Below are 14,220 nucleotides of genomic sequence, written 5' to 3' on the forward strand. Positions count from 1 at the left end.
ACAAACTATTTATGATAGCAGTAAAGCATGAAGTTGTAAAATTTCAATTATTGCTTTGAAAATGAAATTATCTATTCTGAAAACTATAGCACCTGCATACCCTGATAAGTTAATGTTTCAATTATAAAATAGAAAATTTGTGCATAAATACAGGATGGACTTTCTGCACCCGTTGAAACAAATCAGTGAAAATTCATAGGAGTATTTCTGTATATAGATACAGCTCTTTCAGTGAGAAACAGAGAGGCTTAGGTAAATCTTTTTTATATAGGAGTAAAGGGAGACTTCATATGTCTAAAGGATTGTTTACAACTGTTTTCTTTGCCAAACAGCCCCTACTGATTGTTTCAGATTCAGATGGAGTAGATTTATATGAGTGAATTTGAACTTGGAAACATCCTGAAAATAGTTTTGCCAACCTATCTGCACCTCTCCCATCAGTTTACCTTCAGCAGCTGAGCTTCCTGTAATACGTTCTATGTTCTGCAACTGCCACTCCTTGTCTCAATATTGATTTGTGTTTTCCATGTCAGGACAGGATGTCTAAGTGTATGATGAAAGTCGCCTGTAAAAATCCCAGCATATCCTCACCGTATGTAGATAAAAGACCTGCCATCTAAACTTAGCTTTTGGAGTAACTAGAAAACTGTGACCAAGCTACAGATTCTTAAAATTGACAGAAAAGTAAACAATAAAGTATGTAAATATAATCCCTAATTCACTGGATTTTCAGGAACTGCAAAATCAAAAATTTGTCAGTCATGGTTTTTAAAAACCTAGCTAAAATGTTTGCTTTTTTTTTGTTTGTTATGAATTTATTATGGATATTTAAAAGGAAATAATGCTTGCAGCCCTTGGAGCAGAGGTTAAGGCAAACCAAATCCTGTGAAACCTTTTGTGCTGGCCTTACAGTTTTGCAAGTTGCTCTTTGTTTCTTATTTTATATGCAGATATAAATGAATGGACATAACTATAAAGTTGATTAAAGAACGGACTTAATTAAGGGTTGTAATTAAACTAGTGGAGGAAATTACAGTGGAATTGAAAATTCAAAATGAGCCTGTGTGATGTAAAGGCTAATGGTGTTAAAGCAGTAATCTCTATGAAATAATTGATTCTGTAGCCAGTAGTCTTTTCTAATGAGATTAAAGACAAGGTGGCATGATCTTGCTAATTAATTTGTTTTGTGATTTTGAAATACAAAGTAATAGTACAAAACCAGGGATTGTTTAATACACCAGAAAGCTCTCAAATCATAGGACAAATATCATCAAAGAATTTCCATAGTCTCAGTTGTAATAAGGATGGAGGATAATATTTGGCTTAACACTAGAAAAATATTACAAACATGTATTGCATGGTTTAGCCTTACTGATGGAGAGACATGTAGCACCTTTCCAAATTTTTTCATATCAAATTAAGCCCTTGCCTGAGTTGAATGTCACCTTTGAGCTAAAAAAAAAAAAAAAAGACAAATGCAAGAGTGAAGAGTGAGGAAATAAAGTTAGTTTTATTCCTTAGAGAAACTTCAGTTGTACTATCACAGTGATGCAGAGGTTCTCTTATTTGAAGTCATTGCTTTGTCAGGCAAGACACTTCATATTTCTTTCCCCTCTCAAATTTCTCCATGATGGCTCTGTGCTTTCAGTTAACTTTATACTGACGCTTGTCACCTATGCAACAACTACTGGTGCACCTGTGCCATGTTTCCCCCCTAAATTCTGACAGAAATATCCTCTCTTCTCTTGCAGTCAGACTGTGGTTTTAGAGTGCAAGATGAGGGGAGTAGTGAAAAAGAAGAGCAAAATATGTTTGAAGTAGAGAAATTAGGTCTACAGAGTTGTGGTTAACAAGTTCAAAACTGATAGTTTAGGAATCATGAAATGCCATGTTGTTTTACTTCTTGAGTCCTTCGATTAAAAGCAAGTGTATTCTTGCAGGACATTAATAATTTTAGAAGAGACTAAAGGGGTATTTTTTCTTCCTCAAACAGTAATTTTCGTAATTCCTGAAGGCTTGCTTCTTAGGAGGTACTACTATTTTAAAAGCTTTCTGGTGATGTAGAAAGCTTGTTACCTTTTCTCCAATCTCTCCCCTGTTCCTGTATATACAATTTACAGTTAACCTCAGCTGTATTCCTGTGTCAGTGGCTGTGTAGATCAACTAGTTTGGATAAGATTTGGTGGTAACACCGAACTGTAAAAATTATCTTTATTTTTCTTTCTCAGTGAAAAAAGTAAAACATGAAGTAAGATTGCAAAGCACATGAAGTGTTTTTCTTCTGCTGGCAAGGCTGTATGAAGAGTCAAGTGTGTGTGTGTGTCATTTGTAAAGGTGGTTTCCTGCAGCCAAATCACTGCACTGTGACCCTGTCAGATGTTATCAACTGCACAAGGTCAAGCATGGGCCGGTGTTGGGGCAGGAAACTAAGGAACCATCCCTGGAAGCTGCAGGCAGTTGTGCTGAGAAAAAAAAAACATAGCAGTTTATGTTACCTTGGGGTTTGATCTTTGGATCAGTTCTTTGTTCTAGATCTAGGAGGGGGTGTTTCTGGACGTAACGATGACGATGTCATGTAGGTAAGATGCAGTACCCTGTAATTTTTTTTATGGTCGTAAAGATTACATTAGGTTTTGCACATAATGCAGTGCTGTTTCAATGTCACAATGGTTTCAGTTTGTCTTGTTGGTTAAAATATGCAGGCAAATGTAAAATTTCATAATTTTTCTTTTCTTAAAAAAGATGCCATGTGTGAACTACTATGGGCAAATAGAGATTGTAAGCTTGTTGAAGCAAGCAATATTTTTCTGTGCTGTGGGTAGTACAGCGTGCCGTGTCCCTTGACTGACACTCTGCAATATTGTATTGCATTACCACAATACAGATAATGAATTTATTCTCTGTGGAATTTTTAATTTAAAAAATTAAGAGGCATTTCCATAGTGCTACTAGTCCAGGGTTTGCCTTGTTGTTACCTACTTAGACTTAATAGGACAGTAATAAATTGTAATTAATTAATTATAGACAATAAATAAAATATATTGTCTTGTTTAGCACGTGTATTAAATATATCTTTGCACACATGCACACACCCACACAGAGTGTAGAGCTGCATAATTATTATGCATTGTAATACTACTGATTATTTCACTAATACTGAATGTTTCTCTGATAAAGGCATAAGAAAAAGGGCACATACTAAAAGGAGAGGCAGGTCAGGGTAATCATTTCAGTTTAAGAGGAAAGACTGAAATATGTTTTGTGAAGAATTTATTGGAGTGTCTTATGTTACAAATACAACATTTAAAAACTGCTTCAGCAGACTGATAACATTATAATTGTGGACGTTTTGCCTTCTGTGTTGAGTGTTATTGCCTTTCATGTGAGCTGGCTACTGATTCTTCAATCACAGTGCATTTCTCATGGACAGTATAAGATCAAAGTTGATGCTGAAGATGTCCCTGCTCATGGCAAGGGGGGTTGGAACTAGATGATCTTTAAGGTCCTTTCCAACCCAAACCATTCTATGATTCTGTGATTCTATGATTGTAAAATATATGGCACGATGACAGCATCTTTCAAATTAATTTCCAAAACCCTGTTTCACAACCCTGTCAAGTAAGGAACATTAATGTAGTTTGGTTTTGTAGCTATATTGTTTTATCTTCAATGTTGGTAAAGTACTTCATCAATCAGAAAAAGTTTAGCTTTTAGTCATAAAATACATTGGATATTGTAATCTGCATGAAATACTGTTTTAGACTTCAATGTGGCTTAGAGTTTTAAAGAAACTCTAATGAAGGTGTGTCATTAGAGATGTTCCTTAGAATGTCAGTACTCAGGTTTAGACCTCTGCTTGTTGCTGATATTTGCATTTTGCTGATTTCAGCTTGAAAAGAAATATGAAAAGACTTACATCTCCAATGGACCATGATAAACTGTCTCATTGTGCTGCACCTTTATGAATGAATACTCTGTATCACTGTGTTATGAAACAGCATAATAACGAGTAAGGTTAAATTTTAACGTATCCCAGTGCAGTTTCTGGGACTCACACATTGCTTTTGCCTCTTACTCATTTCTGGAGGTCATTCACCCTGAAATTCAGAACTGTTTCTTATGATTATGTCTGCTTTCACTTACTGGCCAATGAACCACATGTATTTAATTCCTTGTAGATGATCTCCTGAATAAGTATAAGCAAAAGGTTTTGCATAGGGATGGGGTGAGGAAGAAGATTAAATTAGTTAAGGTCACTGGAATACTTGCAGAAAGATCAGCTACTAAAGCAACACCAAGAAAGATTTTTCAATAAACGTAATAAAGGACAGGAAATGTTGGAAGGCAAAATCCCTAAGAAAATGTTCATTAGGGAAGTGTCCATGGCCAATTAGCTGAACACAAGAAGAGAGTCTATTTAGATTTAGTTAAGTAAAGTAGATGTAGTTTCATCTCCTCACTCATCTTTTATATCCATCTGTTTTCATGCTGTCAGTGCCAATGGTCTTCAGAAGTTCCCTGTTCATTTAGCGGAAATCTCGTGGTGTGGTAGCTGTAATATACTGTGCAAGGGTATGCCTAGCATGCTTTCTTGTGAATTGAAGTGATGCCTATCCTCAAAAATTGATATCTTCCATGGGCCTAGAGGGAAACAGGAATCATTATTTGTGAAATAATTCCTGTTTCAAACTGCTGTCAAATGCAAACAGAACAGTAAACTAGATAACTGCATGTCCAGTTGCGGATCATGTTAGAAAGTGCAGGGCTGCAAGCCGGTGAAACAGAGAAAGAGCTGGAATGTCTTTGCTCCTCCTTCTTATGACAGAGAGAAGTCTTGGTTTTAAATTAGAATGAAGATACCAAAATATCAAAGCCCCAAATTAGAGCATGAAACTTAAAAGCAGTCATTCTCCAGGGTTCAAAAAGCCTGAGGGAATGCACATACCCCAGCTCAGCACCTATTTTTATATATTTTATTCCATATTTATAATGGAGGTGATGTGAACATGAACATAAAAACAGATTTATTTGCCATTCTGACCATAACTGCTCTGTATTCTGCTTCCTTTGTAAATCATTACTGTGCTCTTTTGGCTCTGAACAGAGCTGTTTAGCAGTAGCCAGCAGTAACTTTTGGCTGTCGCTTGACCTCATGTGCTCTGCCTCCTAGACGGCTTTCCTAGAATGACTCTTTCAGTTCCTGAGCTGACTTTCATGTCATATGTATGCCATAGCAGCGATATCTGGAAAAGATCTGTTTGTAAAGGGTCAACTATTCTTGCTGTTTCTGTTACCTGAACCTTTCCTGAGTGAAAACTCTATAATGAATATTATAACCATATGGCTCTAAGAGGGCATTTCTTACCTGCATTTATAGTAATACTGTAGGTGCTAGAGCTATAGACTTGTGAAACTCCAGTTGACTCCTTGTCATTTATACTCAGGTAGCCATTTGGAAAGACTAGAATTTCAGAGGAATGATAACAGCTCTGTTTCAGAAGCTGATTGGAAATCCTGTGCTTGAATACCAAGTCTTGAGCACTTCAGAAACTATCCTATTCCAGTGTTCCTGCAGCTGTGAGCTGGCATTTTCAAGGCCTGCGCCTGTGAAACATCCTGCTCCCCACTGACGCAATCCTTGCAGCAAAATGTTACTGTTATTGGTGTGAGTGTGCTTCACTTCATTTATGCTCTTAAGAAATAATATTAGCTGTCAAAAATGAACTTTTATAAACTTGTACTGTATGAAGTGACTTCTCAAAACATATCTTCCCCTAACAAAAGGCTTTATTACTATGAAACAGAGTTCTTGAGCAGGCAGCTTGCACCTTAATGAGTCATTCAGACAAACAGGTTCCAGTGAAGATTGAATTACGATCCTATTCAGCTGACACAAAGCAACCACTAGTTCTTCTCAGGAAACTCATGAATAAGTAAAAGATCCTGTGCTTCCAGGCCCAATCCTAACAGAAATGTAAGGACGCATGCTTTCCAGGGTGAATTCCCATGTCCTACAAGTACAGCCTTGGTGTTGCCATCAGAATTAGATTGGTGCTGATGAAGACATCAAACATTATGTAAGTAAATACATTTAAAAATAGATGGAAATGTGGGGGTATGAGTGGAAGTATCTATCATTAACTCTGAACAATCTGTTAGACAATAACCTCTGATATTTAGCTTGCGCATATAGGATGCAATTCATATGCCTTGCCATTTTGTGTGTGGAGGGGCACTATCCAAACATTTTAGAATTCCATTTTAGTGAAAAATATGTGTTTTAAAGTCTTTGGAAGAACTTATTCATCCTTATCATCTACTGAGTCCAATAAGTATGTCAGCCCTTCTCTGTTGTTACACTATGGTTTTTAGCACAAATTCAGACTCTGGAGAGTGTTGTTCTATATACGTGTGAGAACAAGAGTGATTTCTCTGAGAAGTTCACAGTGTAGCAGGCGATATAAGATTGGTATGACAGAAAAAGGGAGTGGGAGGAGGTCATGGAACAACACTGGTGGGGAGGAGTGTAACCTTGGTGTGTCACCTGGCTGAGTATTACTTTAGTTTCCATAGGTACCGAAGCAACTGAGAATTCTAAGACAGTTAGATGCTTTTGTCAGATGCTCACAGGGAAGCTTTTCTTGGGCATAAGGAAGAAGCGCAGAGATGCTTACGTGAAAATGCGGCTATTGAGGGATGAAGGGTAGAACTGTTGGCTGAACAGGGGTAGGAACGTATACCTTGATAGTTTTTAACAGAATTGTTTTGGTTTCGGCTGCCGCCGGCAACAAAAGCGCCACGCGGCCGCCCCTCCCCCCGCCGGCGTGCGGAGGAGAATGGAAAGAAAAAGGCAGAAACTGGTGGGTCGGGATAAGGGCAGTTTAACAGAACAGCAAACAGAGGGAAAACAGGAACAACAACGATACAAATAAGGAGAAAACACAACCACGAACCGTACAACAACCGCTCTCCCGAAACCGGACCGGCGCTGCGCCCGCCCAAACCGCGAGTGCCTTCCCGCCGCCCCGCCCCCCCCACCGGAACCCAGCGTGACGTCACATGGTATGGAATACCGGGCTCTGTTTGGCCAGGTGGGGTCAGCCCCCACCCCCCGGCTGTGCCCCTTCCTGGATTCCGGTGAAAATTAACCCTGTTCTGGCCAAACCCAGGACATTATCCACCCCTTATTCCATACCATCTACGTCATGCCCAGGTCCCCCATTGTCCAGTTGATCACCACCACTTCTCCTGTCTCCAGATATCATTCCTTTAGTCTATGGATCATCACTCTAAAGTGTCCATTGAGTTCATTTAATCCATGACTTCAGGCTCCATCTGTCGTAATGGTCTTCCGTGGCAGGGGAGGTGATGTGTGGTGATGGGCGGTCACTTGCTGCATCCGGAGCTCACGGCTGATGTATCTGGTGCGGCCCGTGCCCACAGTCTGCAGGAGATGTTGATCTTGATGAAGTTGCTGGATGCTAGTTGTTGAAAACCAGGTCCAGTTCCATCATCGCTGTGCTCTGCTAGGTTTTCATCGAAAAAGTCCATCCTTCTTTAATCTGGACGATTCTTACTATGCTACTACTGGTACAAAATATAACAATTATAACAGTGATAACAGACAGTGACAGGGTTATTTAACAACTAACTTTATACAATTTATTTATGGACTATTCTCGCCCAAAATTAAATCCCCATGAGGTACACATCGGACTTCCCCATCCTTCCGCATTACCCACCAGGTACACCCGGGTCCTTGAGCAAAGGCAATCCCGCGGACGGGCTTGCCTTTGCCTGAGGCAGGACTAACCCAAACCGTCTTCCCTAACATGTTCCGCATGTGCACTACAGGGACTTTATCCCCTTCTACTGGGCGCTGAGGTTTTGACTGGGCAGGACCAGCCCGGTTGGTGGACCCTCTGGTGTTAACCAACCAGGTGGCCTTTGCTAAATGGGTATCCCAATTTTTGAAAGTCCCACCCCCCATTGCCCTCAAAGTGGTTTTTAGCAGCCCATTGTAACGTTCAATCTTTCCCGAGGCTGGTGCATGGTAGGGGATGTGATACACCCACTCAATACCGTGTTCTTTGGCCCAGGTGTCTATGAGGCTGTTGCGAAAGTGAGTCCCGTTGTCCGACTCGATTCTTTCGGGAGTGCCATGTCGCCACAGGACTTGTTTTTCCAGGCCCAGGATGGTATTCCGGGCAGTGGCATGGGGCACAGGGTAGGTTTCCAGCCATCCGGTGGTGGCCTCCACCATTGTGAGCACATAGCGCTTGCCTTGGCGGGTCTGTGGCAGTGTGATGTAGTCAATCTGCCAAGCCTCCCCGTATTTATATTTTAGCCATCGTCCTCCATACCACTGAGGCTTTACCCGCTTGGCTTGCTTGATTGCAGCGCATGTCTCACATTCATGGATAACCTGTGCAATAGTGTCCATGGTCAAGTCCACCCCTCGGTCACGAGCCCATCTGTATGTCGCGTCTCTTCCTTGGTGGCCCGAGGTGTCATGGGCCCACCGAGCTATAAAGAGTTCACCCTTATGTTGCCAGTCCAGATCCACCTGAGCCACTTCAATCTTAGCAGCCTGATCTACCTGGTGGTTGTTTTGATGTTCTTCAGTGGCCCGACTCTTAGGGACGTGGGCGTCCACGTGACGGACTTTTACAGCCAACTGCTCTAGCCGGGCAGCAATATCTTGCCACAATGGGGCAGCCCAGATAGGTTTGCCTCTGCGCTGCCAGTTGTTCTTCTTCCATTGCTGCAGCCACCCCCACAAGGCATTGGCCACCATCCAAGAGTCAGTGTAAAGATAGAGCACTGGCCACTTCTCTCGACTGGCAATGTCTAAAGCCAGCTGGATGGCTTTCACCTCTGCAAACTGGCTGGACTCACCTTCTCCCTCGGCAGTTTCCGCGACTTGTCGTGTAGGGCTCCATACAGCAGCCTTCCACCTCCTCTGCTTCCCCACAATGCGACAGGACCCATCCGTGAACAGGGCATACTGTTTCTTATCTTCTGGCAGCTGGTTATACAGTGGGGCCTCTTCAGCACGTGTCACCTCCTCCTCTGGCGATGCTCCAAAATCTTTGCCTTCTGGCCAGTCCATTATTACCTCCAGAATTCCTGGGCGACTGGGGTTTCCCATTCGGGCGCGCTGGGTGATCAGCGCGACCCACTTACTCCACGTAGCATCGGTGGCATGATGCGTAGAGGGGACCCTCTCTTTGAACATCCAGCCCAGGACCGGCAATCGTGGAGCTAGGAGGAGCTGTGCTTCAGTGCCGACCACTTCTGAAGCAGCTCGAACGCCTTCATATGCTGCCAGAATCTCTTTTTCAGTGGGAGTATAGCGGGCCTCGGATCCTTTGTATCCCCGGCTCCAGAACCCCAGGGGTCGACCTCGAGTCTCCCCTGGTGCTTTCTGCCAGAGACTCCAGGTTGGGCCATTCTCCCCGGCTGCGGTGTAGAGCACGTTTTTAACATCTTGCCCTGACCGGACTGGACCAAGGGCTACGGCATGAACTACCTCCCGTTTAATCTGTTCAAATGCCTGTCGTTGCTCAGGGCCCCATTCAAAATCATTCTTCTTCCGGGTCACGTGGTACAGAGGACTTACAATCTGGCTATAATTTGGGATGTGCATCCTCCAAAAACCCACAACACCCAGGAAGGCCTGTGCTTCCTTTTTGCTGGTTGGTGGAGACATAGCTGCTATTTTGTTGATGACATCCATTGGGATTTGACGGCGCCCATCCTGCCATTTTATTCCCAAAAACTGGATCTCTTGCGCAGGTCCCTTGACTTTACTTCGCTTAATGGCGAAACCGGCTTTCAGAAGGATCTGAACTATTTTCTCCCCTTTCTCAAAAACTTCCTCCGCTGTGTCGCCCCATATAATGATGTCATCGATGTACTGCAGATGTTCTGGGGCTTCACCCTTTTCCAGTGCAGTCTGGATTAGTCCATGGCAAATGGTGGGACTGTGTTTCCACCCCTGGGGCAGTCGATTCCAGGTGTACTGGATGCCCCTCCAGGTGAAAGCAAACTGTGGCCTGCACTCTGCTGCCAAAGGGATGGAGAAGAATGCATTAGCGATGTCAATTGTCGCATACCACTTGGCTGCCTTTGACTCCAGCTGATATTGAAGTTCTAGCATGTCTGGCACAGCAGCACTCAGCGGTGGTGTGACTTCATTCAGGCCACGGTAGTCTATTGTCAGTCTCCACTCTCCAGTAGATTTTCTCACTGGCCATATGGGACTATTAAAGGGTGAGCGAGTTTTACTGATCACTCCTTGACTCTCCAGCTGGCGGATCAGCTGATGAATGGGGAGAAGGGAGTCTCGGTTGGTACGATACTGTCGCCGGTGCACCATTGTGGTTGCGATGGGTACCTGTTGTTCTTCAACCCTCAGCAACCCCACAACGGAAGGATCCTCCGAGAGACCAGGCAAAATGGACAGCTGTTTAATTTCTTCCGTCTCCACAGCAGCTATGCCAAAAGCCCACCGATACCCCTTTGGGTCCTTGAAATAGCCTCTCCTAAGATAGTCTATCCCAAGGATGCACGGAGCCTCGGGGCCAGTTACAATGGGGTGCTTCTGCCAGTCCTGCCCAGTGAGGCTCACTTCAGCCTCCAGTAGACTCAGCTCTTGGGACCCCCCTGTCACTCCCGAAATGCAAATGGGCTCTGACCCTTTGAACTCTGATGGCATTAAAGTACACTGTGCACCAGTGTCCACTAGAGCTTTATACTCTTGTGGATCTGACGTGCCAGGCCACCGAATCCACACCGTCCAATAGACACGGTTGTCCCTTTCCTCCACCTGGCTGGAGGCAGGGCCCCTCTAATCCTCGTCAGAGAAATTGCTGCTCACCTGCTGTAAAAATGACTTGGAGGTCCCCTCCAGAGGATCAGAATCAAGGTCAAACTTTCTACCTGGTCTGGAGAGCTGGCTTTTGGAAACTGGAGCGGCACTTTTCCTAACAGAATCCCCTTTGGTGATTGTTTTACCTCGCAACTCACGTACTCGGGCCTCTAGACTTGAGGTGGGTTTTCCATCCCACTTCCTCATGTCCTCTCCGTGGTCACGCAAGTAGAACCACAGGGTGCCCCGTGGTGTGTAGCCTCTGTACTCTCTCTCCTGAGCAGAGAAACGCTTGCCCCTAATAGCTGAGATGCGGGCCCGCACAGGTGGGGAGTAGGACATATCCTCTTTGAATTGCTGGAACTGTCGGGACAGTTTATTCACAGCTGAGACAAGGGAGGAAGAGAGGCTTTCCTCGTATTGGCGGAGTCTGACAGCCACCTCATCCACTGTTGGTGCGTCTTTACCTTTCCAGTTTACAACTGCCAGTGAGTTGGCATGCGAGGAGGGTGCACTCCGCACAAACTTCCTCCACATGGATTGTGAGCACTGGAGTTCATCTGGGTCTGTGGGTACCTGCTCATCGTCTGTGTCACAGTAAACCAGCTCCCGCACAGCTAATTCCCTCAAGTACTGAATACCCCTTTCCATATTGGTCCACTTGCCAGGATAGCATACAAAATCGTCACTGAAGGGGTACCTCTCCCTCACGCCTGACAGAAGTCTCCTCCAGAGGCTGAGGACTTGTTCCTTTTTCCCAATGGCCTTGTCAATGCCCCCATCCCTGGCCAGGGATCCCAGCTGCTTGGCTTCCTTGCCCTCTAATTCCAAGCTGCTGGCCCCGTTATCCCAGCACCGCAGCAGCCAGGTGGCAATGTGCTCTCCTGGGTGGCGGCTGAAATCTTTCCGCATGTCTCGCAGCTCGCCCAGGGACAGGGACCGGGTGATGATCTCTGTCTCTATCTCCCGTGATGACCCTGGCTCATCATCATCCCTCCCGGAGCGATCTGCTCTCTTTGCGTCTTTCTTTAGTTTTACAGGGGCGACTGCTACCGGCACAGGTTGGTCACTGGGCTCAGTCACTGTGCCTGTGGCTGGAGCTGGGGCTGGAGCAGCTGCTGTGCCCGCTGGGGAAACCGAGGCAGACCCTGCAGCTGTGGCTGCAGCAGCCGTGGTGCCAGTCGGGGGGGCTGGGACTGCCTGCTGGGCTGGAGGGGCTGCAGGGCCGGCTGGGGGGGCAGCGCCAGCTGCAGTGCCTGCCGCTTCGTTTCCCCCCCTTTCCCCTTTAAGGCACTGAACAGTGTTGAACAGGGCTCGGTAGGCGTGGGCCAGACCCCAGCACGTTGCAGTGATTTGTGTCTCTCTGGAGTTCCCCGGGTGGCAGCACACTCTTTGCAGATATTTTACTAGACTGTCTGGATTCTGTATTTGTTCAGGGGTGAGTTTAAAAAACACCGGTGGTGCCCACTGCCCTAGGTACTTGCCCATGCTGTCCCACACACCCAGCCACTCACAGCTATCCGGCCCCGGGGCAGGTCTCTGCACGATGTTCTTAACGACTTGCTTAACCCTAAACAAAACCTGCAACCCATTCAGGAGGCATAACAAAAGGAGAGTGCTGCCCTGAGCATCCCACGGGTACTCAAAATTCTCAAAAGCCGTTAGGACCAGCCTGAGGGAGAGAGGGGGGGCGAAAGAGTGGGGGAAGGTATCCCCTTCGGTTTTCCCCACAGATTGGGTTTGATTACTAACAAAATCTAAGACATAGGACCCGAGGTACGGAAATGACCGCAGTGCCGCATGCAAACACAAGCCTAATTTCATGCACATTGACGTTATCATGTCATAAGTCGACATCATACAGTATAGCAAAATCATCACCCTGATCCTTTTCCCCGAGGTAATGAACAGCACCACAGGGAAAACATAGTGCAAGTACGGATTCAAAAACCACAGCCATCTGATCACAGACAGAAACATTTTTACCGGCGACTTTAACTAACACAGTAAATGCGTATGATAAATTTTAACAAAATCTATGAAAGCAGTTTTAACACCCGCTGCTCAGCCCTGCCGTTATCCCCGCTCCACGTCTGGGCGCCAATTAAATGTTTTGGTTTCGGCTGCCGCCGGCAACAAAAGCGCCACGCGGCCGCCCCTCCCCCCGCCGGCGTGCGGAGGAGAATGGAAAGAAAAAGGCAGAAACTGGTGGGTCGGGATAAGGGCAGTTTAACAGAACAGCAAACAGAGGGAAAACAGGAACAACAACGATACAAATAAGGAGAAAACACAACCACGAACCGTACAACAACCGCTCTCCCGAAACCGGACCGGCGCTGCGCCCGCCCAAACCGCGAGTGCCTTCCCGCCGCCCCGCCCCCCCCACCGGAACCCAGCGTGACGTCACATGGTATGGAATACCGGGCTCTGTTTGGCCAGGTGGGGTCAGCCCCCACCCCCCGGCTGTGCCCCTTCCTGGATTCCGGTGAAAATTAACCCTGTTCTGGCCAAACCCAGGACAAGAATGTAGACGGGACAAGATCTAAGTGCTGTTTACTGAGTGGAAGGAAGCTATGGTCATATTTCCCCTGCTGATGGCACGGTGTAGTGTGCTGGATCCTGAGCACACTACACTGCAGGCTGCGTTTTGAGTGTTTCTGAGGTTCTTTCCTACCCTCTTGCAGTGTAGCAGAAATGAAGCCTGAAGGCATCTCTGCAAAGATGGGGGTTCATCTGAATTTAATTTGCTGAACTTAATCAGCAATCTTTCTACTAAAATTTTTTTATTTTCTAGTTTTTGAAATACAACCCAAATCAAATATTATGGAAAGATGCTTTACTGCTTGACAGCTGTGGTTGCAACATCATTTATTTCTCAAACTGTTCTTTTGAGAGTTCTAACATCTTTGCACACAGTTATTTTGACCTGAATATTATAAAAAGAGGGATGTGAAGACAGATCATGTGGATGAGAGTTGTGAAGACTTTGTGCAAGAGTGAGGACACAGAGAAAGTTCTTACAGAAATGAACTGTAAAACACACTCTGTTTTCTGCAGGAGTATGTCTGATACAGATTTCAGCTTCTGGAGTCTTCCAGCTAGAAAAATATTAGAGGAAGATTAAATTGCCTCCTATCAGATGCGCCACGGTAAAATTTATTAAAAAGGTAGTTCTGGAAAGGTCAGCAAGGGTGCTGAGGACCTCAGATTTCTAAATCTTTTCATCTGTGGGAAGAAAAATAATCTAATGGATAGGAGAAATTGATCTCTGTGAAACACATGATTTAAATGCATGACTCCAGAAGAAGTTAGAAAGTTTTCTGTTGACAGCATTATTTATATGAGGA

The 14,220-nt window shown here is 44.9% G+C and overlaps 1 protein-coding gene across 8 annotated transcripts in view; it reads left to right on the top strand.

Moving 5' to 3' along the window:
- Positions 1–14,220, top strand: part of RIMBP2 (RIMS binding protein 2) — a 182,820-nt gene that overhangs the window by 47,581 nt on the left and 121,019 nt on the right. The gene's annotated exons all lie outside the window — the stretch shown is intronic.

This window comes from Opisthocomus hoazin, chromosome 13 (assembly GCF_030867145.1).
Source record: "Opisthocomus hoazin isolate bOpiHoa1 chromosome 13, bOpiHoa1.hap1, whole genome shotgun sequence".
Lineage (NCBI taxonomy): Eukaryota > Metazoa > Chordata > Aves > Opisthocomiformes > Opisthocomidae > Opisthocomus > Opisthocomus hoazin.